This window comes from Canis lupus, chromosome 9, assembly GCF_011100685.1.
Source record: "Canis lupus familiaris isolate Mischka breed German Shepherd chromosome 9, alternate assembly UU_Cfam_GSD_1.0, whole genome shotgun sequence".
In the NCBI taxonomy this organism is placed as follows: domain Eukaryota; kingdom Metazoa; phylum Chordata; class Mammalia; order Carnivora; family Canidae; genus Canis; species Canis lupus.
Genome location: NC_049230.1, coordinates 58355010 through 58381479, shown reverse-complemented (window position 1 = coordinate 58381479; position 26470 = coordinate 58355010). Strand labels below are relative to the sequence as shown.

The following is a 26470-nucleotide window of genomic DNA, read 5'->3' as shown; positions in this document are numbered from 1 at the left end:
GAGAGAGAAAGAGAGAGAGAGAGAGGGTGGGGGGCAGAGGGAGAAGCAGGCTCCATGCACCGGGAGCCCGACGTGGGATTTGATCCCGGGTCTCCAGGATCGCGCCCTGGGCCAAAGGCAGGCGCTAAACCGCTGCGCCACCCAGGGATCCCTTATCTAGGTTTAATTTGTGTACCATAAAATGAATCCAGTGTAAATGTACAATTCAATGACTTCTATTTACTCATTTATAGAATTGTGCAACTATCACTGCAATCCAATTTTAGAACAGTATCACTACAAAACTCCCTTTGAGCCTGTGTCCAATCAATCTCCACTCCTACCTTTAGACCCAACCATTGATTTGCATCCAGTCTCTATAAATTAGCCTTTTCTAGATATTTCATATAAATAGAATCATGTAAAATGTAGTCTTTTGAGTCTGATTTCTTTCACTTAGCGTATTTTTGAAGTGTATTCCTGTTGTAGCATATGTTAGTAGTTCATTCTTTTTTACTGTTGAATAGCATTCCATTATATGGATATTCCACACTTTGTTTATGCCTTTACCAGCTAATGGACATTTGGATTGTTTCTGGATTTTGGCAATTATAAATAATGCTGCTATAAATGTTCATATACAAGTTTTTGTGTAGACATACATTTATATGTCTCTTGGGTAGATACCTAGGAATGAAACTGCTGCATCATATGGTAAGTTTCTATTTAACTTTTTTTTTTTTTTTAAGAGATAGAGTAGGGAGGGAAGGGCAGAGGGAGAGAGAGAGAATCTTAAGCAGGCTCCATACCCAAGGTGGAGCATGACACAGGGCTCAATCTCACACACTGAAATCACAATTTGAGCCAAAATCAAGAGTCAGATGCTTAACCGACTGAGCCACCCAGGCGCCCCTATGTTTAACTTAATGATGTTGCCAAACTGACTTCTAAAGTGACTATACCTATAAGACAGACAAATTCTGGCAAGACAGAATGGTGATTATAGTTAATAAGACTAAAGTAATATTAAGCTATAAAATACAAGTATAATATATTTTAAAGTTGGCAAGAGGACAGATCTAAAATATTCATCACAAAAAAGAAAGGGTCATTACATGACATGATGAAGAGGTTCGCTAATGCTATAGTGGTAATCATTTTCTAATATGTAAGGATACGAGTCAACTCATTGGACACCTTAAATTTATACAATTTTACTTGTCAATGATACCTACATAAAGCTGGAAAAAAATATTCCATATATTAGTATTTGGATCGAAAGTAAAGCATATTACCAGTGATGATGTTTTCTAGCTGCCCAAAATATTCTTATACAGTTTTGTATTATTTACTTTGTAAAAACTCAAGATATGAATTCAGAGAAATAAAAGTCAAATCAAATAAAAAATAAAAAAATAAAGTGACTATACCATTTTATATTCTCATAGCAATGCACAAGGTTTCCAGTTCCTATACATCCTTACCAACACGTTTTTATAGTTTTTTTGACGATAGCCACTCCAGAAGGTATATAGAAATTCATTATGAATTTAACTTGATTTCCCTAATAATTAACAGGATGTTAAACATCTTTTTTATGTGATAAAATAAATGTCTGTTCTTTTATCTCATGTTTTTGGTTTTTTTCATTTATTTTTATTGTAATAACATTTTAAACATTTTTGAGTGTACAATTCAGTGGCATTAAATTCAAAAGGCTGTGCAACCACCACCACTATCCACTTCCAGAATATTTTCAAAATTTACCCATTAAATAACTATCCATTCCACACTTTGACCACTTCCCCTAGTCTACTCTGTTTCTATGAATTTGCCTAGTTATTGCACGTAAATGGAGTCCTACAACAAAAAGTAATTTTTATTTAAAAAAATAAGTTTTAAAACCAGCTTGTTTGTCTTCTGATTTGTAAGATCTTGTTCTTTATATGTTTTGGACACTCCTTTATCAGATATGCAAATCTTTCTCTCTGGAGCTTGTCTTTTCACTTTTTTAATCATGTCTTTTGAAATGCAAAAGTTTTTACATTTTAATGAAGCCAACTTAGCAAATTTTTCTTTAATAGCTTGTGCCACTGGTGAGGACACCCAAAGTCACAGATATTCTTCAAGACATTTCGTAGTTTTGGGCAGCCCCAGTGGCGCAGCGGTTTGGCACCGCCTGCAGCCTGGGGTGCGATCCTGGAGACCCGGGATCGAGTCCCAAATCAGGCTCCCTGCATGGAGCCTGCTTCTCCCTCTGCCTGTGTCTCTGCCTCTCTCTCTCTCTGCGTCTATGAATAAATAAATAAAATCTTAAAAAAAAAAAAAGAAATTTCGTAGTTTTAAATTTATGTGTATGATCCACTTCGAGTTAATTTTTTGTCTAGTATAAAGGCCTGAGTTCTTTTTTTTTTTTTTTGCATGCTGATACCCAATTTCCCAGCATCATTTGCTGAAAAAACTACTCTCCCCCTACCCTGCTGAATTGTCTTAGCACCTGTGTCAAAAATCAACTCACCATATATGTAAAGATACATTTCTGAACCCTCAACCCAGTTCTAGTACCCATCCTTAAACCAATATATCACACTGTCTTGATTATAATTACTTTATGGTAGTTTCTGAAATCATGCTTTCTCAAAATTTCATTGGCTACTCTACTTCAGGACCTTTGCATCTCCACAGAAATTTTCGGTTTAAATTTCTTTAAAGTATTCAGTTGGGGCAGCTCGGGTGGCTCAGGGGTTGGGCACCTGCCTTTGGCCCAGGGTGTGACCCTGGAGACCCTGGATCGAGTCCCACATCGGGCTCGCTGCATGGAGCCTGCTTCTCCCTCTGCCTGTGTGTCTCTGCCTCTCTCTCTCTCTGTCCAATGAATAAATAAATAAAATCTTAAAAAAAAAAAGTATTCAGTTGGAATTTTTTTGTAGAGAGATTACATTGAATCTATACATCAAATTGAGGATAATTATCATTTTAACAACATTTAGACTTGTAGTCCATGAAGATGGAATATCTCCACTTTTTTAGTTCTTTTAAAACTTCTCTCAATAATATTTTAGTTTTTCGTGTACAAATCTTATTACTTCTTTTGTTAAATTTATTCCTATGTATGTTATTCTTTTGATGCCAATCATGAATCAAATTCTTTTCCTTACTTTCATTTCTGGACTGTTGCTAGTACACACACACACACACACACACACACACACACACACAAAAGATTTTTGTGTATTGATCTGGTATCCTGTAGCCTTGCTTAAACTCAGATCTGTTTTTGCTTTTTTGTGAATTACTTAGGTATATATAGAGGATTAGGTCGTCTATGTATAAAACATTTTTAACTCTTTCCAATTTAGATGCCTCCCCCCACTCCCCCACCCCATTGCACTAAGAGTGGACTTACGAGTGGATATTCTTGGGACGCCTGGGTAGCTCAGTGGTTGACCTTCTGCTTTTAGCTCGGGGCGTGATCCTGGAGTCCTGGGATTGAGTCCCACATCGGGCTTCCCACATGGAGCCTGCTTCTCCCTCTGCCTGTCTCTGCCTGTCTCTGTGTCTCTCATGAATAAATAAATAAAATCTTAAAAAAAAAAAAGAGTGCATATTCTTACCTGCCTTGTTCCCAATTTTAGAAGAGCCTTCATATTTCACCATTAAGTATAACATTAGCTTTAGGATTTTCACAGATGCCCCTTATCAAGGTGAAATTGCCTACTCTTCCTGGTTTGTTGTTAGATTTTGTCAGGAAGGAGTGTTGGATTACATCAAATGCTTTTTCTGTGTCTACCGAGATGATCATGTGGGATTTTCTTTAAAAACTATTTTAAAAAAAACCAAAAATCTTTTTATTAGGGGGGAATCCCTGGGTGGCTCAGCGGTTTGGCACCTGCCTTTGGACTAGGGCGTGATCCTGGAGACCGGGGATCGAGTCCCACGTTAGGCTTCCTGCATGGAGCCTGCTTTTCCCTCTGCCTCTGTCTGTGTCTCTCATGAATAAATAAAATCTTAAAAAAAAGAAGTGACTGAGTCTGACCAAGCTGTGGGGTAAAAACTACTTAAAAAAAAAAAAAATCTTTTATTAGGGGACACCTGGGTGGTTCAGCAGTTAAGTGTCTGCCTTCCGGCTCAGGGTGTGATCCTGGAGTTCAGGGTCGAGTCCCACATCAAGTCCCACATCGGGCTCCCCACATGAAGCCTGCTTCTCCCTCTGCCTATGTCTCTGCCTCTCTCTCTCTGTCTCTCATGAATAAATAAATAAATCTAAAAAGAAACCTTTTATCAGTATGGTTTATTATATGATAGCAAACTGACCTGTGAACTAGCTATTTTGGTAAAGTTTTACTGAAATATAGGCACATCCACTTATTTAAATTTACATATGGTCTACGGCTGTTTTTGTAGTATAACAGCAGAGCTGAGTAGTTTCAACAGAAACCGTAATGGTCCAAAAGCCTAAAATATTTACCAACTAGCCTTTTAAGAGCACATCTGCTGACCCTTGGTATGTTGGTATATACATTTTAATCCAATCTTGCATGCCTGGGATAACACCCAATTGATCATGGTATATAATCCATTTTCTATGTTGCTAAATTTAGTTAGCTAATATTTTATTAAAGATTATTATGTCTATGTTCATAAAGGATACTGTTCTGCAGTTTTCTTATATCTTTGTCTGGCTTTATCAGGGGAATTGGGTCCTCATAAAATGAGTTGCCACGTGTTCCTTCCTCTTCTACTTTTTAAGTTTGTGAAGGATTAGTTTTAGTGCTTCTTTAAATGTTTAACAGAATTCACCATTGAAGCCACTAAGCCTGGGGTTCTTTCGCAGTAAGATTTTTAATTACTGATTCATTTTCTTTCATTGTTACAGATACAGAAAACGTTTCTTTAATTGTTAATTCGCCAATGAAGCCACTGGGCCTGGGCTTCTCTTTGCAGTAAGGTTTTTAATTACTGGTTTAATTCTTTAGTTGTTATAGATCTATTCATTTATTTATTTCCTCTTGAGTTAGTTTTAGTAATTTGTGCCTTAGGCATTTGTGTCTAGGAATTTGTCCACTCCATTTAAGTTGTCTAATTTGTTGAGAAGAAGTTATTCATAATTTTCTCTTACAATCTTTTTTATTTCTTTGGAGTGATTTCCTTGCTAAAGTCAATTAGTTCTATTTGTTTCTAGTCTGTTGTGAATTACTTAAACATGGCATTAAATATGGCATTATATCATCTATGTATAAAGACAGTTTTATTTTTAATTCTCTATTTAATGATTTTATTTAAAAAAAAAAAACTGTCCCACGTCATAGTTTGCTGACCTCTGTATCATTCCATATTAATATTTTCTTAAAATCCCAAAATGATCATCTTGATTTGGGGTTTATCTAGTTTCTTTTCTTTAAGATTTATTTATTTGGTAGAGGGAGATTGAGAGGAAAACTTAAGCAGATTCCTTGTAGACTGTGAAGCCCTATGCCAGCCAGGCTCAATCACACCTTCCTGAGATCACAACCTGAGCCAAAACCAAGAGTCAGATGCTTAACCAACTGCACCACCCAGGCACCCCATCTTTATCTAGTGTGGTACAAGGTGGAAGCTTAGGTTAATGCTTGAGACCCTTTCTTCTTTCCTCATATAGTTGTAAATTTAAAAGCTATAAAATTTCCTATAAGCACTGTTTTAGCTGCATTCGATGAAATATTTTCCTTTTCATTTAGTCAAACATTTGCCTCCATTTAGTCTATATTTGCCTTAGGATTTCTTCTTTGACCTATGGGTTATTTGTAAGTAATTTGGTTTAATTTCAAATATTTGGAGATATCCTAAATATCTTTCTGTTATAGATCTCTAATTCTGTTGTGGTCATAAAACGTATCTTGTAGGATTTCAATCTGTAAAAATAATTAAGACTTATTTTATGGCCCAGAATATTCTTAAACTGTTCCATGTACACTCAAAAAAATGTATATTAAAAAAATGTGTATTCTGCATAGAGTATTCAATAAATGAGTTGGTTGCCTGCGTTGTCTTCTATAACCTTGCTAATTTTGTCTAGTTCTTCTATCAATTATTGAGAGTGGGGTACTGAAATCTATATTATTATTGAGTTTATTTCTCTTAAGTCCTGTTTTTGTTTCAGATATTCTGGTGCTGTTAGGTATATTTTTATAATTGTTATATTTTCGTTTATTGACTCTTTTGTCCTTATGAAATGTCCCTCTTTCTCTAATGTTATTTCTTAAATTATATTTTATATGTTATTAATATAGTCACTCCAGCTCTCCTATGGTTACTGTTTGTATGATCTATTTTTTAGCATCTTTTTACTTTTAACCTATTTGTGTCTTTAAATCTAGAGTATGTCTCTTATTGACAGCATAAATTTGCATCTTGCTTTTTTATCCAGATTGACAATACCTACACCTTTTGAATAGGCAGTTAGTCCATTCACATTTGATATAATTTTTGACATGGCTGGATTTATGTATACTATTTTACTGGTTTTGTTTCATGTCTTTGTCTTTAACCTCTTTTCCTCCATTACTATCTTTTGTGTGTGAAATATTTCTATATATATATATATATACATACCATTTTAATCCCTCTATTGACTTTTTCACAATTATTTTTTGTTCTTTTCTTTGTGGTTGCTCTAGATATCACAATATGCATCTTTTACTTATCACAATCTAACTTAACTCCAGGAAATACAGAAATTTGCTCCAATATATCTCCTATTCCATCTCTTTTCTGTTTTTACTATATATGTATCATAAACTCAGTAATATAGTATTATAATTATTGCTTTAATCTTAAAAATTAAAAGAAAAATAGTTATATTTACCTATATACTTACCATTTCCAATGTTCTTCATTCTTCTTATGGATTCAAGTGACCATCTGCTGTCACTTCCTTTCAGCTTTAAGGACTTCCATTAGTATTTTAAGGCAGGTCTGCTATCCTCTCCCCTTTTTATGTGGAAATGTCTTTATTTTGCCTTTATTTCTGAAGAAGAGTTTTGCTAGATAAAGAAATCTTGGTTAATGTTTTTTTCTCCACGTGTTTACTATGTCATCCCACTCTCTTCAGATTTCTTTGCTTCTGATGAGAAGGCAGCCATAAATTCTAGTGTTATTCCCTTGTATGTGATTAATCATTCTGTTCTTGCTGTTTTCAAGATTTTTCTCTTTGTCTTACAACAATTTGACTCTGATATGGGTTTATCATGCTTGGGTTTATCAAGCTTCTTGTATCTGTAGATGAATGCTTCTCCTCAAATGTGGAAAGCAAATTTTGGCCACTATTTCTTCTAATAATCTTTTCTGCTGCTCTCTCACTCCTCTCCTTTTATGTATGTATACTCTTAGGTATATATCTGATGTTGTCCCACAGATCTCAGAGGCTCTGTTCATTGTTCAAGCTTTTTTCTGTTCTTTATAATTATTGACCTAACGGCCTATTGGTGACAAGTTCACCAATAATCTTTCTTCTGCCATCTTAAATCTGTTGAGTCCGTCCTAGTTAATTTTTCATTTCAGTTATAATTTTCAAATCAAGCACTTTCATTTTCTCTTAAAATTTCTCTTTGAGATTCTCTATTGAGTCATTATCATGTTTCCTTTAATCCTTTATAAAAAGGATTCCCTTTATTTCACTGAAACATCTCTAATAGAGGCTTTGAAGTATCTGTGTGCCAGATTCTGCATTTGAGATCACTAAAGACAGTTTCTACTGATTTTTCTGAGTATAGGTTATTTTGCATGTCTTAAATTTTAGCTTTTCTGTTGAATATTAAACATTTAAAGTAAGGTACTACTGACAACTGTAGATTCTGAATTTTTCCCAATTAAGGTTTTGTGATGATGGTGGGATTTTGTTTTTGTTTTTACCAACTTTTCAGGAATAAATTTGTAAAATCTTTCTCTCCTACAACGTATGGTGCTTGATGGCTCAGGATTTTTTCCCTTGTTTTTATTTTGAAGCCTGGCTTCTAAGCATTACCCCTCTATCTGCATAACTTACTGACTGGCCAGAGGTGGTGCTCACCTTGAGCCCTTTTATTCTGTTGATGGACCTGTGGTTGGGATAGGGAGCACATTCTCATTTTAGGCCTTCACGTCTACTATAAACTTTACCTTTTGCTGGGCTTTCTCACACTTCCTTTGCATGGCCAAAATGTGTAGGTGGCTTGGGTTGCACTGGTTTCTAACTGTGCATGAAGCCTCCAAGCAACCCAGGATATAAGGAGAGCTTATCCAACTCCCTGTAGTTGCGTTACCTCCCAGATCTTTCTATTAAAGCCCTGTCTAGTCTGCTCCACTGTTTGCCCCAAACAGGACTGTAACCTTAGGCTAGTAGAGTTGCTTGGCTCTCCTTATTTCACTTGCCACCAAGATCATCACTTTTAATTGATAATATTCCAAATCAAGTGAGTCCCCTCCCATTGGAGTAGTTAAGCTGCTGATTTTCACAACCAACCCACCCTAGTTGAACTACTACACTATCACAGTTGAAAAAACAGGAGCTATCCTGGGCAAGATCACAAATGCGTTTTATGTAAAATTCAATGGTTTTCATGAATAAACATTTCTCAACTTGTTAAAAGCCTATAATTGTTTCTGACAGTTTTTTCCAGCTTTATAGTTGCTTTTGGGGGGCAGGATTTGTTGACCTGCTCACTCACTCATACCAGAAATGAATCTCCTCCTCAGATATGTTTTTATAAATCTCCTAATAAAATCCTAACCTTGGGGATCCCTGGGTGGCTCAGCGGTTTGGCGCCTGCCTTTGGCCCAGGGCGCAATCCTGGAGTCCCGGGATCGAGTCCCACGTCGGGCTCCCGGCATGGAGCCTGTTTCTCCCTCTGCCTGTGTCTCTGCCTCTCTCTCTTTCTCTATCTATCATAAATAAATTAAAAAATCTTAAAAAAAAATCCTAACCTTGGTAAAGCCAAACAGTCTGAAATCCAATCTATTTCCCTGGAATTAGACCCTAATTAGGAAATTATTTAGGAAATTAGGAAATTAATTAGGAAATACCTAAATTGTTCAAATACAACTCAATTCCAAAAAAATACGTAAGAGAAAAAATTTCCCTGGGGAAAGCAAAGGAATAAAGTTACTCGGAATATTGCAATTATTTTCAATTCCAGAAGACAATAATACAAAAATTCGAATATCAGGTAGTTGTTTTCAGTTCCCACCTCCCAAAAGCCCTAACTATTGCAGTCACTAGTACTCTGTAGATGTATATACAATCTCAACAGCCCTAAAGCCAATCATGGTTAGGACAAGAGTACATAGCCTCAAATCTTGTCACCAAGTACATATTAAATAGGTCCTACACAAAGGACACTTGAGTGTTACAGCTGGCCCTGCCCACCACAGTTATGCCCATCGGCATGCCTAAGTGTCCATCTCATGGGTCCCTTGCTTACTAGCCTGGGCTTAACTCTCCTCGGCCCCTCTGGTCATTACCATCTCAAGACCCAAAGTCCTGAGTCTTAGATACTTTAACCAGTTATTGTCTGGGAGTACAGTCTGAAATTATCTATTCTACTTGCCAAACTTCAGGCATCACCTAATGCCCGGATTTTCACTTCATTTGTCACCTCCCCATGCCTTCCTACCCCAGGGCTGACAAATAATTAGTAATCAACCATGCCCCTGAATTTGCCCTGCCACTGTCCCTCAATGCTGGACTTGACGGTGAATTTAGAAAACCTCCATCATGTCTGACAATTTGTCTATTCTATTCATATCCTCCTTAAAATATATTTGTACCTTCTACTAAATAGTCAATGGGCTATAGCCCCTGACAGGACAAATGGACACCAACTCAAGCTGGGCTTATCTTCTTTCCTGAGCATTTAAAATTTGAAGACAGGGGTGCCTGGGTGGTACAGTCAGTTAAGCATCCAACTCTTGATTTTGGCTCAAATCTGATCTCCGGGTTGTGGGATGGAGCCGTGTCGGGTTCCTCACTCTGTGAGGAGTCTACTTGGATTTTTCTCTTCCTCTTCTCTACCCCTCCCCACTTGCACATGTTCTCCAAGTAAACAAACAAATTTTTAAAAGGGAAAAAAAAAATTTGAACACAAATGCTTCAGTTAGCCTGTGTTGGGCATGGGTGCTGGAAAGACACCCATGACAAGGCAGAGCAGAGGCAGCCATTTTCTATAGTGGATACAGATGCAAAGAATATCAGTTTGAAGGAAAAAAGAAATATGAAGCAGAGGCACCAGAAAAGGAAAAATAAGATTCCATTTGACCACAAAGAGATGGGAAAGAAATTCTGGTCTTAATTCTTCATGAAATTCAAAAGGCCACAAGAGAAACCCTGTACTTTCCACTAGTGTCCTCATTTCAAAGTAGCTTAAGGGGGAGGGGTGGGTGTTCTGTTCCTCACAACTGAACTACTCCAGTTAACACCTCCGGTTTCTCTTGCTACCAGCCTCTATTTCCCAGAAATCCACATCACTCACACTCTAGTTAGAATCTATAAAGCTCCTTGTGTTCAGCTCATGTTTTTTGTTTGTTTGTTTGTTTTGTTTTGTTTGCTACACCAAGATTCTTTACAAACCTCTAAGATTAGATCCTATTCTAGAAGCTCTGGAGTTTTCTTTGGCTATGATGAACAAGCAATGAAAGGTGGTATGATCTTCACCTTTTACCCTCAGCTTCTCACTTGAGAACCACCACCTACTTCATAAATTTGTAACAGGAATTAAAAAAGGTGAGAATAAAGTCCTTGTCACATCACTTGACACACAAGAAGCCCTACTAAAGGTAGTTTCTTTTAGTATTAAATGGACTAAATGTGTACATTATGAACATTAGGTAAAAATTATTTCACTGATATTTAAGATCTGAAGGGCACCAGCCATATTAAGAAGACTAATCAACAGTATTCCTGCTGGATAGTATTCTTTTCACATGACAGCACTATAATCTTAACTTGTGAACAGCCATACCAACTCCCCAAATCAATATCTATTTCTCTGAAACTTGTTTCTAGTCCCATTGTAATTCTGAAGTTTTTAAAATGATCCTGTCGGCTTTCACCTGCATTTCTAGGATCAGTTTTACATTTACCAATGTCGCTTATAAGATTTGCTTACTGATATTTTTACCAATTTGTTTGAAAAAAAAAATAGAAACAAAAGTCAGAGGTTGAAACTAATTGGTCAAAAATCACATTTATCAAATTTATGTGAAGAGAATGTAATATCTTATTAGTGAATTATAATCAAGGGCCAAAATTATCATTACTCTTAGGAAAGGTTATAAAGCATTTTAAGTTTTTGTCAAACAAAACCTCTAACAGAAAAAGGGGGTAAGGGACAGAGATAGAGACTAAATATCACAGCTTAGGTTATTTTGATAAAAGTTACATTTATGGTTTGGCTTTTACTGCATCTTAGTTATGTTGACAGATTCCTGGACAACTAAGGTGCTAAATAATCCAGACGCCAAACAAATCAACAAAAGTCCCAGCACAAAAATCATTACATAAAGGATTTTATTTCCTTCTCAATTACACAGATCTACTCCATTCAACATAAGGAAAAACAATTCCCAGATCATTTGGTTTTAGATTCATATAACAAATAGTAATTGTCAATAGGACTGACCACATTATGAGGAATAATTCTATCAACAATATTAGAGCTATTATTATAAATATCTGTGGATACAACAATGACCACACATATTCATACACCTAAAATGGTCAGATTTTGCTTTAATTCTCAGAAGAACACTCTTATTCTAATCCACACCTAGCTCCAAAGGCCCATTGGACTGAGCCTCCTTCTGGCTAGCCTCTATTTTTCTACCTTCTCCTCTTCCTTCCCAATCTTTTAGCTCCAGGATTCTAAAGATAGGAAGTTACAGGATCCTTGTGGTGAATTAATCCAACATTCATTTACCATATGAATGGCTGATGTTCAATTCATTTCTACTTATGAATAAAGGCTATTTTAAGGGCAGCCCCAGTGGCTCAGAGGTTTAGTGCCGCCTTCACCCCAGGGCGTGATCCTAGAGACCCGGGATGAGTCCCATGTCAGGCTCCCTGCATGGAGCCTGCTTCTCTGTGTGTGTGTGTCTCTCATGAATAAATAAATGAAATCTCTAAAAGAAAAAAAAAAAGGCTATTTTAAGTAACTTGTTAACTGTTAATAAAATTCTGTTTATGAACTAAAATTAAGAAGACTCTTCAGTATTCCACTAAAAAGCCTGGCTGCTACAAAATGGGTGACAATGTTGCAAAAACCCTACTACACATATAAAATCAGTTGGAAATCTTGCAGTTCTCAGAAGAACTCCAATATCACTGCTGAAGGAATTAGTGGTAGTTTTCAATTGCTACTATTCTTGCTTTTTAATCTTCAGTTATGGGTCATTCAGCAATGTCATTTTCAGAGATTTATTTGAGAGAGAGAGACAGCACTCAACACACTTGTACAAAAGGGCAGAGGGAGATAATCTCAAGAAATCCCGCCCCCCCCCCCCCCCCCCGCACCCCAGCACAGAGCCTGCCTCAGGGCTTGATCTCTCAACCCATGAGATGATGACCTGAACTGAAACCAAGAGTCAGGCACTCAACTGACTGATGCTAGACACACCTAGCAATGTTATTTTCAAATCAGTTTGATAAATGTTGTGTATGATGATGGGTACTGCATCAACACTATCTTTACTTTAAATTTTCTAGTAATTAGACTTTGATGTGTACATGTCATGTTTGAAATAGGAGTCATACCTCAATTGCTAAAGCACATTTATCATCCTTACCCCAAATTTATTTGTGCATAACATTCCATATCCAATAGAAAACAGGAACAGTAAGGTTAAGTAGGTAATGTGGTTCTGCCTAAGTTGGCTGAGGTCAAAAAAGATGTCATCAGTGCTATAACCAAGCAAGCTACTCTAGGTTATCAGGTCACATTACTTCCAGCCTAGCAATCTTCCCAAACTTTTTCTCTGAACTACCTTAAGGAGCATTAGAAACTCACCTCATATATTCTGAACCCCATATATTCTGCCCATGACTTCCTGGAATCTCATATTCCCTTAAAGGACTTTCTTCTTTCATCATTATCTTAATTCCTTAACCAGGAATATCTCTGTTCTCCCAATTTCCATTTTTCCCCCAATTTCCATTTTTATAAGAAAAGCCCACACATTAGACTGTAACATTCATTTAAAAAGGCCTTTTTTTTTTTTTTTTTTACGCCAAGTAAAGGAGTCTCAGACTCAAAGGACAACATGGAGCCATTACTACCTCTTCTTGCATTTTCTTGGAAGTAGATTTTCAACTCACAGATATAAGTGCATATCCTTCTTGTCTCCACCCCCAAACTCAGATCCCTTTGCATTAATGGTTGGCTCTCTCACCTTACTCCTCCCTCCCCCCAATATTCAAAGTAAAACAACTGGATAGCTACTACTGAATAAGTCACGATTTTGAAGTCTGAAAGGAAAAGGAGGGGGCAAAATGGGTTCCAACATATTTTAGAGTTTTCATGCATGCTTTTAGAATGAGCTAAAGGTTCATTCTTTCTCTCAAATTCTAAGGTTTACCAGTATTACTTATCAGAAAATCTTGGTTTTCTGTCGTTTAATTATGAAATTTACAAGCATTTTCTTTTATTTTTCAGTCTGATTCCTTGTTCTTGGTTCTTCAGTTAGGGCCTGTTGCCACCTTGTGGACTAAGTGGGAATAAATCTCAATGCACTACCACAAGTTCTCACCTCTGTGCTTCCTTCCAGAAGACCACCACTAGATAGTGACTTAAAGTTTGAAATAAAAGACTTCTCAAACTAACCTAGAAAACTAACTAGTTGGTTTATGGCTACACAAAAAATAGATTCACACAAAATAAATTGAATGTATCCAAAATAATGAGTTAAATAAAAATCTTTTGAGGTAGTATGGCCTGAGGTTAAGAATCTCTTAACCCAGGCTTTGACTCTTAGCAAACAGGAATACAAGGAACTTCCTCATACTGATAAATAGCATCTACAAAAAAATGTATGGCTTCTTGATTTCAAAACTTAACTACAAAGCTATTGTAATCAAAACAGTGTGGTACTGGCATAAAAGTAGACATACAGACAAATGGAACAGGATATGGAGCTCTGAAATAAACTCTCACATATAGGGACACCCGGGTGGCTTAGCGGTTGCGCATCTACCTTTGGCTCAGGGAGTGACCTCAGGTCCAGAGATGGAGTCCTGCATTGGGCTTCCTGTGGGGGGCCTGCTTTTCCCTCTGCCTATGTCTCTGCCCCCTCCCCTCTCCCTCCTTCTCTCTCTCTCTCTCATGAATAAATCAAATCACTTTTAAAAAATAAAAAATTAATTTAAAAAATCTCTCATATATGGTCAATAATTTTCAACAAGGTTGTCAAAACCATCTAATGGGGAAGAAAAAAAAAACAGTGATAGCAAAATTGAACACCCACTTGTAAAAGAACGAATGTGGACCTTACACCATATGCTCAAAACTTAACCTCGAAACAGATCAAAGACCTAAATGTAAGACCCAAAAGTATAAAACGTTTAGAGGAAAACAAGGAAAAGCTTAAATGGCCAATGAGCACATGAAAGATGTTCAACATCATCATTCATTAGGGAAATGCAAATCAAAACCACAATGAGGTATCACCTCATACCCATTTGGATGGCTACTATCAAAAACACAGAAAATAGCGTTAGTGAGGATGTAGAAAAATTGGAACTCTTGTGCGTTGCTAGGAGAAATGTAAAATGATACAGCCACCGTAAAAAATTATATTGGCTCTTCAGAAAATTAAAAACAAAATTACCAAATGATCCAGCAACTCCAGTGTTGGGCATATACCCAAAAGAATTGAAAATAAGGACTTGAAGAAATATCTGCACATTCATATTTACAGCAGCTCTATTCATGATAGCCAAAAGGTGTATGTGACCCAAAGTGTCTATCAACAGATGAATGGATAGACAAGCACCTGGGTGGCTCAATCAGTTAAAGCGTCTGCCTTTGGTTTGGCTCAAGTCATAATCTTGGGGTCCTGGAATCAAGCCTCACATCAGGCTAGCAGATAGATAGTCTGCCCCTCCTTCTCCCTCTACCCTTTCCTCCTGGCTCATGCACTCTCTCTTAAACAAATAAATAAAATCTTTAAAAAAAAAAAAAAGAAAGAAAAGAAGAAGCCACACACAACCAGACAAATACTATGATTTTACTTATATAAAATACCTAGAATAGTCAAATTCACAAGAGACAGAAAGTAGAATGGTGGCTGCTAGAAGCTAGGGGAATGGAGAACCATTATTAATGGGTACAGTTTCAGTGTTATAAGATGAAAGTGTTACATACATTCTGTGGGTGGATGGTTGTGATGGCTGCACAACAGTATGAACATACTTAATGGCACTAAACCGTACATTGAAAAAATTGGTTAATGGGATGCCTGGGTGGCTCAGTGGTTGAGCGTCTGTCTTAGGCTCAGGGCGTGGTCCCAGAGTCCCAGGATCGAGTCCCACACATCAGGCAGCCTGCTTCTCCCTCTGTCTGTCTCTGCCTCTCTCTCTCTGTCTCTCATGAATAAATAAAATCTTTAAAAATAAATAAATAAATAATTGGTTAATAAGATTGCAAATGCTATGTGTATTTTTATCAAACTTTAAAAAAAAGAAGAAAAAGAATCTAAGTATGGCTAACATACTTGATAGTGAAATACTGAATCTTTCCCCCTAAGATCAAAAACAAAACAAGAATGTTATTCTCACCACTTTTATCTATTAGACTGGAAATCTGAACCAATGCAATAAGGTAATAAAAATAAACAAAACTCATAAACATCAAAAAGGAAGAAGCAGAATTGTCTTTATTCATAGATATACATATAAAAAGTCCCAAGGAATTTTAAAACTTACTGGAGCTAGGAAACAAATTTAATGTTATATGATACAAATTCGATATACAAAAATCAACTGCTTTTCTATACTAGCAATAAGCAATGGGAAAACAACATTTTAAAATAATACCATTTACGATAGCATTTTTTTAAAAAGGGTATTTAGGGTAAGTTTAAAGAAAGATATACTACATCTCAACAGTGATCTTTCAAAAACCTGATGAGAAAAAACAAGTAAGTCCTAAATATGTGCAAAAGATACACTAAATTCACAGAAGACTCAGTTCTGAAATGACAACTCTCCCGAAGTTAATAGGATCAATATAATCCAATCAAAATCCCAGGAGGCTTCTTTGTTTAAAAAAAGAAAAAATTGACAGGCTGATTCTAAAATCTGTAGAGAAATGAAAAGAAAGCAAACACCCTAGAATAGCCTGAACAACTTTAAAGGGAAAATGGAGTTGGAACATTAACACTACCTGATTTCAAGACTGATTATAAAGTTATTATGGTATTCAAGACACTGCAGTACTGGGAAAGATAAATAGATTAATGAAAGATAATATAATCTATAAATAGACTCATACATATAAATAATTCATTTTTCAGCAAGTGCATCAAAAATTCAATGAGAAAGTCTTTTCAACAATTGGTGCTAAAACAAATGACTATTTATAAAGAAAAACTTGGACTTCTATCTCATACCATACAAAAATTTTAATTTTAGAGGAGTTATAGACGTAAATATAAAAACTAAAAATAGTTTTTATAAAGAACAGCACACCTTTGCAACCTCAGGTTAGGCCAAGATTTCTTAGAACACAGAAAGCATTAAGCATAAAAGTAAAAATTAATAAATTAGACTTCCTAGAAATGTAAACGTCTGCTAATCAAAAAAACATATTAATAAAACAGAAAGCCACAGACTGGGAGAAAATATTCACATCACTTATTTGATGAAGGACTTGCATCCGAATTAAAAAAACAAAACAAAGCTCAAAAACAGGATTGAGAATAGAACTTTAATAGTAAAAAAACTTTCAACAGATACTTTTTTTCTTTTTTAAGATTTTATTTATTTGAACGAGAGAAAGCACGAGTTTGTGTGTGCACAAGTGGAAGGAGGGGCAGAAGGAGAGGAAGAAGCAGATTCCTCTCTGAGCAGGGAGCCTGACTCAGGGCAATCCCAGCGCCTAGAGACCATGACCCTAGCCCAAGGCACACACCTAATCAACTACCAACTAAGTCACCCAGGCACCCCTGAATAAAAAGTGATATATGAACAGCCAGTAAGAGCATAAAAAGGTGATCTACATAATTCGTCATTAGGGAAATGCAAATTAACTGGGCGCCTGGGTGGCTCAGTTAAGTGTCTGACTCTTGGATTCAGCTCATGGATTATGCATAGATTATGGGATCAAGATCATGATCTCATGGATTATGGGATCAAGCCCACATTGGGCTCCACGCTCAGTGGGGAGTCCACTTGAAGATTCTCTCTCCCCCTCTCCCCCAACTAATGCTCTCTCTCTCAAATAAATATTTAAAAACAAAACAAAAAACGATCAGTCCATTACAGACTCACTAGAATGACTAAAATTTGAAAATTGATAACACCAAATGCTTGCAAAGATGTAGAACAACTGCAACTCTTACACTACTGGAGCTGTATAATATATTAACAATTTGGAAAACTGGCAATTTCATAAGGCTTAACATACCATCTACCATATAACCCAACAATTCCTAGATATGTGTCTAAGAGAAATAAAAACATATATCCACAGGATGCCTGGGTGGCTCAGTGGCTAAGCATCTGCCTTGGACTCAAGTCATGATCCCGGGGTCCTAGGATTGAATCCCACATCAGGCTCCCCTGCAGGGAGACTGCTTCTCTCTATGCCTATGTCTCTGCCTCTCTCTGTGTGTCTCTCATGAATAAATAAAATCTTAAAATATATATATATATGGAGATACATCCACAAAAACCTCATACAAGAGTTTTCACAGCTGCTTTATTCGTAATAGCCAAAAAATAGAAACAGCACAGGTTATCAACACATGTATAGATAAACTGTGACACAGTCAACGGAATACTACTTAGCAATACAAAGAAATGAACTACTAAAGCCTGGAACAACATGGCTAGGTCTCAAACATTATGCTGTAAAACACTAGACACAAAAGACCACCTGTTGTATGATTCCATTTATGACATTTTAGAACAGGCTAAACTAATCTATCATTACAGAGTTGAGAAGTTAATGCTTCTTAGGGTAGAACAGTGGAATTGATGGAGAAAAAAAGCATAAGGCAATTTTCTGAAGAGATGGCAATGTTCTGTATCTTGACAGAACATGGATTACAAAGGCGCATGCATTTGTAAAAAGTGTTTGAACCTTATACTTAGTATCTGTGCATTTCACTGTATGTAAATCATACCACTGTTTTAAAAAGATAAAAATTATATTGTTTCTGTAACCACACAAACTCCAGCTCTGCCAGTTACCAGCTCTGTGGCCTTGGCCAAGTGTTAAACTGTCAGTTTCTTCATCTGTAAAATGGAGGGAACAAGAGTTGAAAACATTATAAAAATTACAAGAATGAGATAATGTTTTAAAACCATTAGCATAGAGTAAATGCTCACTAAATATTACCCAAAAAAGTTAGAAACCCTTCATCATGTATTTCAGCAAAGAAGAAACATACAGGATTGGCAAGAACGGCTAGATGCTAGAGAATTCATATATATCTCACTTTTTTTTTTAAAACAACCCCTAACAGGGATTATTACTGTTGTATGGATAAAGAAACAGCTTCACAGGTTACCTATGGTCACTCAGCAAGGAAGTGACAAAAGCCAAGATGCAAACTCTCACTCATGTTTTTTCCACTGCACCATGCTATCTTCCATTAAGGTCATTTCCAGCAATGTAACCCTGCAACTGCCAGGGCAACACACTCAAATGAGAAGCTATTAAGGATCCTTTTATTCTCCATAGTATGGTAGTGTCAAGCCTGATTTTGAAAAGCTGGCCAATGTGGACAGCTTGATTGTGGATGGAAGGAGAACTGCAAGACTGTAGAAGCCTGCAAACACTGCTCTAGGCTTCTACCCTGTTCTCAGGCTTCAAGATGGGTCCTGCTACTTGAGGATACCAATTCCCTTTCCTTAGAGCAATTTCAAGATAAGAGAATTCTGAATGCAAAAACCTGTGATCTAAGGTGGAAAGCTAGAATGCGAGTAGCTCAATTTGGTAGAATAGCCTTACAAATTTGGTAAAAGAAATGAGAGCCAGAGATTTTTTTTTTTAAATATATCTCTTTTGGGGCACCTGGGTAGCTCAGGGGTTAAGCATCCCAACACTTGATTCTGGCTCAGGTTATGATCTCAGGGTAATGAGATCAAGCCCTATGTCAGGCTTGACACTGGGCCATGGAGCCTGCTTAAGATTCTCTCTCTCCTTCTTCCTCTGCTCCTCCTCTACCCATGCACACAACACACGCTCACTCTCTCATTCAAAAAATTAAATATGTATCATTTTTTCTTTTTTTTTTAATTTTTATTTATTTATGATAGTCACAGAGAGAGAGAGAGAGGCAGAGACTCAGCCAGAGGGAGAAGCAGGCTCCATGCACCGGGAGCCCGATGTGGGATTCGATCCCGGGTCTCCAGGATCACGCCCTGGGCCAAAGGCAGGCGCCAAACCGCTGCGCCACCTAGGGATCCCATTTTTTCTTAATACAAGAGTTTTGGGGCACCTGGGTGGCTCAGTGGTTGAGCACTGCCTTCATTAGGTCATAATCCTGGGGTCCTAGGATCAAGTCCCACACAAGTTCCCTGCAGGGAGCCTGGTTCTCGCTCTGCCTATGTCTCTGCCTCTCTCTCTGTGTCTCTCATGAATGAATAAATAAAATCTCTTAAAAAATAAAACTACAAGAGCTTTATTTTTTTTAAATTTAAACACAGAAATCATGAAAGTTGCCCTGTGATACTATTTGCCCAAAGATATTATACTGTTAACAAACAGTTCAGTATACCCTTCTTCCAGACTAAAATCTGCCTTTTCTTTAGCAATTCTATAGTAGTACTCCATTGCATGGATAACCAGAGTCTATGAAACCAGCAGTCCTCTGTTAAACTTTAAACTCTTTCCAATTTTTTTGCTATTATAAATGCTGAAAGGAGTATCTTTGACTATATATTTTGCACACCTGTCATTTCTTATAGGATAAAGACTGAGACATGAAATGCTACATCTGTAATTTTTAATTTTTAAATCACTAAATCTGCAAAAGTAAACCCGTATATTTTCAGCTTTGATATATTATAGTCATAATGGTTCCTATTTTCCCACACCTTCAGCTGCACTGACAATTATCATTCTTTAGTATAGGAGCTACAAACTCAAAAGCCTACAGAATGTGCAGGAGACATACTTGGATGAAGGAGGCCATCTAGGTCCGTGACAAACCTGAAAGTGCATGCTCACATCAAGAAGGGCAGCCACTATTCTATTCCAGCCAACAGATGTTGTGAAGAAATCCAAGCTGAATTTATCAAGAAGGACAAAACTCCGAATTTTTATGAAAATCTTGCAGGTTTTTTTTTTTTTTTTTTTTTCTTGCAGGTTTTAAATGTTGACAACATGATTTATTTGAATATGTGGTTACTCAGACAAAAATACATCCATAGGCCAGACTACATTTAGTACATGGAATTTTGTGCTGAGATGAAAAAGATGTAATAACACTGTATTTTCACTTTGAATCTTATTATTCATGAAGTTTGTTTTCCTATGTTTACCAACAAAGGATGTATGGTTTTGGTTCATAGTGACTGTCAGCACCCTTCAAAGGAAGATGCTTATCTTCCCCCCACCCCCAGATTCACATCTACAACAAATACTGGACACCCCCCACCCCCACTCCCAAAAAAAGATATGTAACTTCAGGTACTGAGGCTAAAAGAAGTGTGATCAAAGTGTGGCTGGTAAAGGTATATGAAGACTGTTGGGACTGAGTTGCTATAATCTCCCCCAGCATACTTAAACCACAAGATTTTCAGAGAAAATACTAATTTGTAAAACTATGCATAACTCTGAAGAAGATGGCTTTAATAATCTAGCATTTCCCTCTACTACCTGAAACATTTGCCTAACAGCAAATTTTCTCTGGTAAGACATCAAAAAAGAAAGAATTCTCACACATCCTCTTATATCATATACTGAATTTAAACCACTTTCTGCTTTTTTTAATGAAACAAAGCACAGATTTGTACAAATCTTTCCGTTCTCAAAAATGTTACTGCATATACAGCTTCTGTAGAAAGAACAATTTCAGAAACCTATCTAGCTTTAGTTTATTCTCATTCCTTCTTAGTCATCCATTACAAATCTCCAGACCCAGATGTTCCAGCATTCCCTGCACCCACTAGAGATAATGGCAGAGATCCGTGAGCATCCAAGGACCCAACAACAGCCTTTGAATGCAACTATCTTTTCATCAATTGTAAACAAGTCCTAAACTCTTGGCTCCATAGGGAGTCCCTACCAAGTCAGTATAAACTCTGTAATAGGGGCAGAGGTCAAGGGGATGAGAGCTCAGCCTAAAGCTCTGAATCTCATCCCATCCCTACCCTGTTCAAAAGAATTCTTATCAGAAGAGAACTCCCCAGCAAAAACCCACATTCAAGAGACCTGATACAGCAGATCCAGCTGAAGTTTTGGAAGAAGGTTCTTGGAACAGTTATGAATGTGAAAAACTCACGAAATAAGTTTTGTGAAGGAAAGGGGACATAAAGGGAAAAACAAGGGAGATCTGTGAATTTATCTTCATTTGTTTCAGGAAAGAACCTGTCTGACAAATAGTGGAATAATCCTGAACCTGAGCCAGAGAAGAAATCTCTTTGGGAACGTACTCCACAGTGAATTATCCTACGTTGTATCCAAAATCATTCTAATATATAAAAAAGAGCCCAAATAACACTTAGAAAATAGTATATTTTTCTGTATACAAAAAAAAATATGATGTATGTTATAAATCATTATATTGCTTTAAGCTCTTCCAGTAGCATTTGAGGCCTGTCACAGTCAAGAGAACTAAAGACAGGATAGAAGAGAATTTAAATGAAATAAGTCAATCAGAGAAAAGTATCATATGATTTCATTCTTGTAGAATTTAAGAAACAAAACAGAGGAGCACAGGTGAAGGGAGGGAAAAATAAAACAAGATTAAATCAGAGAAAGAGAGAAACCATAAGAGACTTTTTTTAACCATAGGAAACAAATGAGGTTTGCTGGTAGAGAGGGGGGTGGGAGGGAGATGGATGATGGGCATTAAGGAGGGCACTTGATGTAATGAGCACTGGATGTTACATGTAACTGATGAATCATTAAACTACCTCTGAAACTAATAATGTACTACAAGTTAATTAAATTTTAATAAAATAAAATAATTTTTTTATTTTTTTTTAATTTTTCTTTATTTATTTATGATAGTCACACAGAGAGAGAGAGAGAGGCAGAGACATAGGCAGAGGGAGAAGCAGGCTCCATGCACCGGGAGCCCGACGTGGGACTTGATCCCAGGTCTCCAGGATCGCGCCCCGGGCCAAAGGCAGGCGCTAAACCGCTGTGCCACCCAGGGTTCCCAAAATAATTTTTTTAAAAAACAGTTCTCAAATCTCAGATACTTCTCCACTCTATATTTTGGAGTGAGTCTTTTAACCTCTCCAAGCCTTAACATTCTCATCTGTAAGATAAGGATAGTATCTTTTAAAACAAATTTTATGAGTGCTTGCATGTGAAGCATTTAGTGCGTAATAAATATTAGCTACTATGTAGTAGTGGTAGTAGTAGTAGGCACATATCATCTAGTTTCATGTCTGTCTTACTGACTAAACCAGAGTCCTTCAGGGCATGAACTGTGTCACAGCTTGTCACAGCTTGGCACACACATCAAAGAGAAAAGAAGTGGGGAGGGAAGAAAAGAACAATGGACAAGGTATTATAAAGTCAAACTGAGGGGATGCCTGGGTGGCTCAGTGGTTAAGTGTCTGACTTCAGCTCAGGGCATGATTCTGGAGTCCTGGGATCGAGTCCCACGTAGGGCTCCCTATATGGAGCCTGCTTCTCCCTTTGCCTATGTCTCTGCCCCTCTCTCTCTGTCTCTCATGAATAAACAAAATCTTTATAAAGTCAAACTTAAAATTAGATAATTTTATAGGATATAATCCTTCTCACTCCTACTGAATATATGCAAAGTGCTTGGCACATAAGGAATACCCAGTAAATGTTAATTTTCTTTCCTTCCTTGATCTCTAACACCCAGCCTTAAATTCACTCTCTGCAGATCACACCTGAGCTTATATGAAGTATCTTCTGAGATCAAAAATTGTGACATATAGTTTGACAACTAGGCATTAACCCATTAAGACACGATACAGAATATTAGAATTTTGAACAGAACCCAGGGGTACTCTAGCTGAGAAGTATATTCTTCTTTTGTAGTCTGAAGAATCCACAAAAAGTCTCCTTGAGAGGCTCCTGTGTGGCTGTTAGTTAAGTGTCTGCCTTTGGCTCAGGTCATAATCCCAAGTCGGGCTCCTTGCTCCTCGGGGAATCTGTTTCTCCCTCTCTCTTCCTCTCTCCTGATTGTTCTCTCTCTCCCTCTCTCTCTCTCTCTCAAATAAATAAATAAATAAATATCTTAAAAATAAATCTCCTTGGGATCCCAAAACACTTGACAGATGAATGCAAAACCAGAGCAAGCCAGTGATGTTAGCTTTTGATTCTGAAATTGCTTTTTATCTCACCTGTGCATCCAATCAGCACCAATAGATCCCTATTTGGTGGGCATCCATCATCATGGCAAAAGACTCCAAAAACAGACTTTCATTTCTCTCTCTCTTTTTTAAGAGAGGGAGGGGTAGAAGGAGAGGGAGAAAATCTTAAGCAGGCTCCACGCCAGTGCAGAGACCAAGACGGGGCTCGATCTCACAAACCTGAGATCATAATCTGAGCTGAAATCAAGAGTGGGTCGCTCAACAGACTGAGCCACCCTCATGTCTCTTTTTAAATGTCCATTTATCTATACCTAAATCCTTGATCAGTAAAAAGTGAAAAAAAAAACAAAAACAAAAACAAAAAACGGGTGTGTATATGTGTGCGTGTAGTCTGAGTCAGCAAGAATCCCAAGTATTTTTAAGAATCCCAGTGTTTTTAAAATAGTAATGGTCAGGTTCTAAATGCACAAATTTTTCCCCCAACATACGCATGGTATTAACCAAAGAGTATATAATCTCAGTATGTGTTTTAAATAAGCAGAGAGTTAACTTCTTTAGTTTCCTAAGACGTAAAAAAATGGGCTGGCAGATGGTCACTTGGGAGGTTACCTGCTGCTGGCTGAGGGAAGGGGACCAAAACACCCTAACAGTTAACCAGACAGTAAAGAGCAGTCTTGGCCAAAGTAGTCAGCAATATATGAGCTCTGCTCCTCTGAGGGAACAATTTACTTGAAGCAGTAACCTACATCTGCTAACATCTGGAATGATTTATCTTTGTGTCATTAAGAAACACAGGCTAGTTTAATTGAATAAAGTGCAGTTACAATAGTCCATTAATACAGAAAGACTAAGAATTTCAACATTATGTTACATAGCCTGGAACAGCACATACTTAACATTGTTTATCATTTGCCAAGCATTGTTTTAAATATAAATATATGGGCATGTATCTATTACTTCATATAATCCTTACAACAGCCCTGTAAAGTAGAAATAAATTTTTATTGTTCCCATTTTACAGATGAAAACACTGAGGCCCAGAGAGGTTAAATAATTTAGCCAAGATTACATAGCAGTAAATAATGGATCCAAACAGAACCCAAGCAATCTTGAGCCGGGGGTTACGCTCTTAATTCAAAAGAGTTTTGGTTTATATGCTAAAGAGTTCATTTGAAATGTAGACAAGAAATTTATACAAAAACATGTTTATAGAATATAGAAAAATCTGTAAACCTAAATGCCAAACAGGAGAATGGTTAAATAAATCATGGCAAAATTATTCCCTTACAATGAAATATTATCCAGCCACTAAAAATACTTATGAAAAATGTTTTATGACTTGGGCCAATGCTTACAATATAACGATGGGGCGGGGGGGAGATACAAAGTTGTACATGTATTATGATTCCAAATTATGTAAAAAACAAACTCAGACACAAGCTGGAATGGAAGGATATACCCTCAAGTAAGAAACAGTGGTTATTTCTGGGTGGTGGGATCAGGAGTGTTTATATTTTTCTCTTAGTGTTTTCCACAATGAATATACGTTATCCTACTATTATCAGTTTAAGTAAAGACAACTTTTTTTTTTTTTAAATCAAGCTGCACCAAGATCTTTAAGCAGTTAGTAAAAATAGCTAAAAAGCCTCTAATCTGTCTAACTTTAGGTAGTTATTTTCCTTGAGATAATACCCTTTGAATATCAACACAGTCAACACATAGTCAACCAAAGAGAATGCTCATCTTCAACTTTGGAAACTGAATTAAAATATGAGTATTTTCAATTTTGATCAATAATTATTTGTAGGCTTATTTTACAAGAAAAGAAATGGATTTAACTATTTAGAGGCCAAAAACTCAGGAAGGACTTTGCTGAAATAGATAATAAGGAACAAAAGTTTGACTGAAGAGGAAGACCAGCTGTTGCTAATCCAACTATTTACCCTTTGACCCTCTATCTGGCCAATAACTGAACAGTATCAATTGTTTTCCTGTATTATGTGCTGTTTACAATCCCTGAAAGGCATGAAAGGAATTAATAACTTAGCCTAGAAAGCTGACAGCCTTTATTGGGGAGCCCCTTGTCTGTGGGACAGAAATCAGAGCAAGTAGCTGTCCTAAAGTCATAGGTCCCTTTACTGTTCCTGTTTTATAGCCTAATTGGCCCCCAAACATAAATCAATTATTTCTCCTGTTTTAAGCAACAATGACTTCTATTCTTTAACTTCCCTTGTATCAAGTTGGTCCTTGTTCTCTTGAGTTTTACAACTACACAGTAAACACGGTGGTTGAGGAAAAAACTCAGGGAGCAAGGCAGACTGGGGTTATTTGGAAACAGAAGCATAGAAAGGTTATGCTGTTTTGAACTTTTCTTGACCTTTGACTGCCCTTGTCCCTAGCTTATGCTAATGAGCAGGGTACAGAGATGCTTCTTGTAGAAATGAACTTAGCCTGAACCTGTGCCATAACATTGGACTCTAAGAAGCCCAGGAATCATAAGAAGGCAGCCAGAGTGTGAACAGCTGCCCATATTCTAAGCATGGCTACCCATCTGCTCTATCATAGAAAAGGCTGGAGGAAAAAAAAGCCATCTGAACAGGACAAAGTCAGATTTTTTTCCTCACCTATGTTCCAACACATCCTACCTGTTGTCCCAAACTTACTATCTACAACCATGGCCAACCACAATGGGAAATCAGCAACAGTGGTATTTCCTGTTCCAAAATAAGTATGAGCAGGCTTTCCCTATCAAGAATTTGAGGAGTAGAGACAACATAAGGGCCTCTAAATTTCAAA

General features: G+C 37.0%; 1 protein-coding gene and 1 long non-coding RNA gene across 2 annotated transcripts in view; one reads left to right on the top strand and one right to left on the bottom strand.

The window, feature by feature from the left end:
• NR6A1 (nuclear receptor subfamily 6 group A member 1) overlaps positions 1-26470 on the bottom strand; it is a 221878-nt gene that overhangs the window by 153774 nt on the left and 41634 nt on the right. The window lies entirely within an intron of this gene.
• LOC102152471 overlaps positions 1-26470 on the top strand; it is a 71543-nt gene that overhangs the window by 44260 nt on the left and 813 nt on the right. The window lies entirely within an intron of this gene.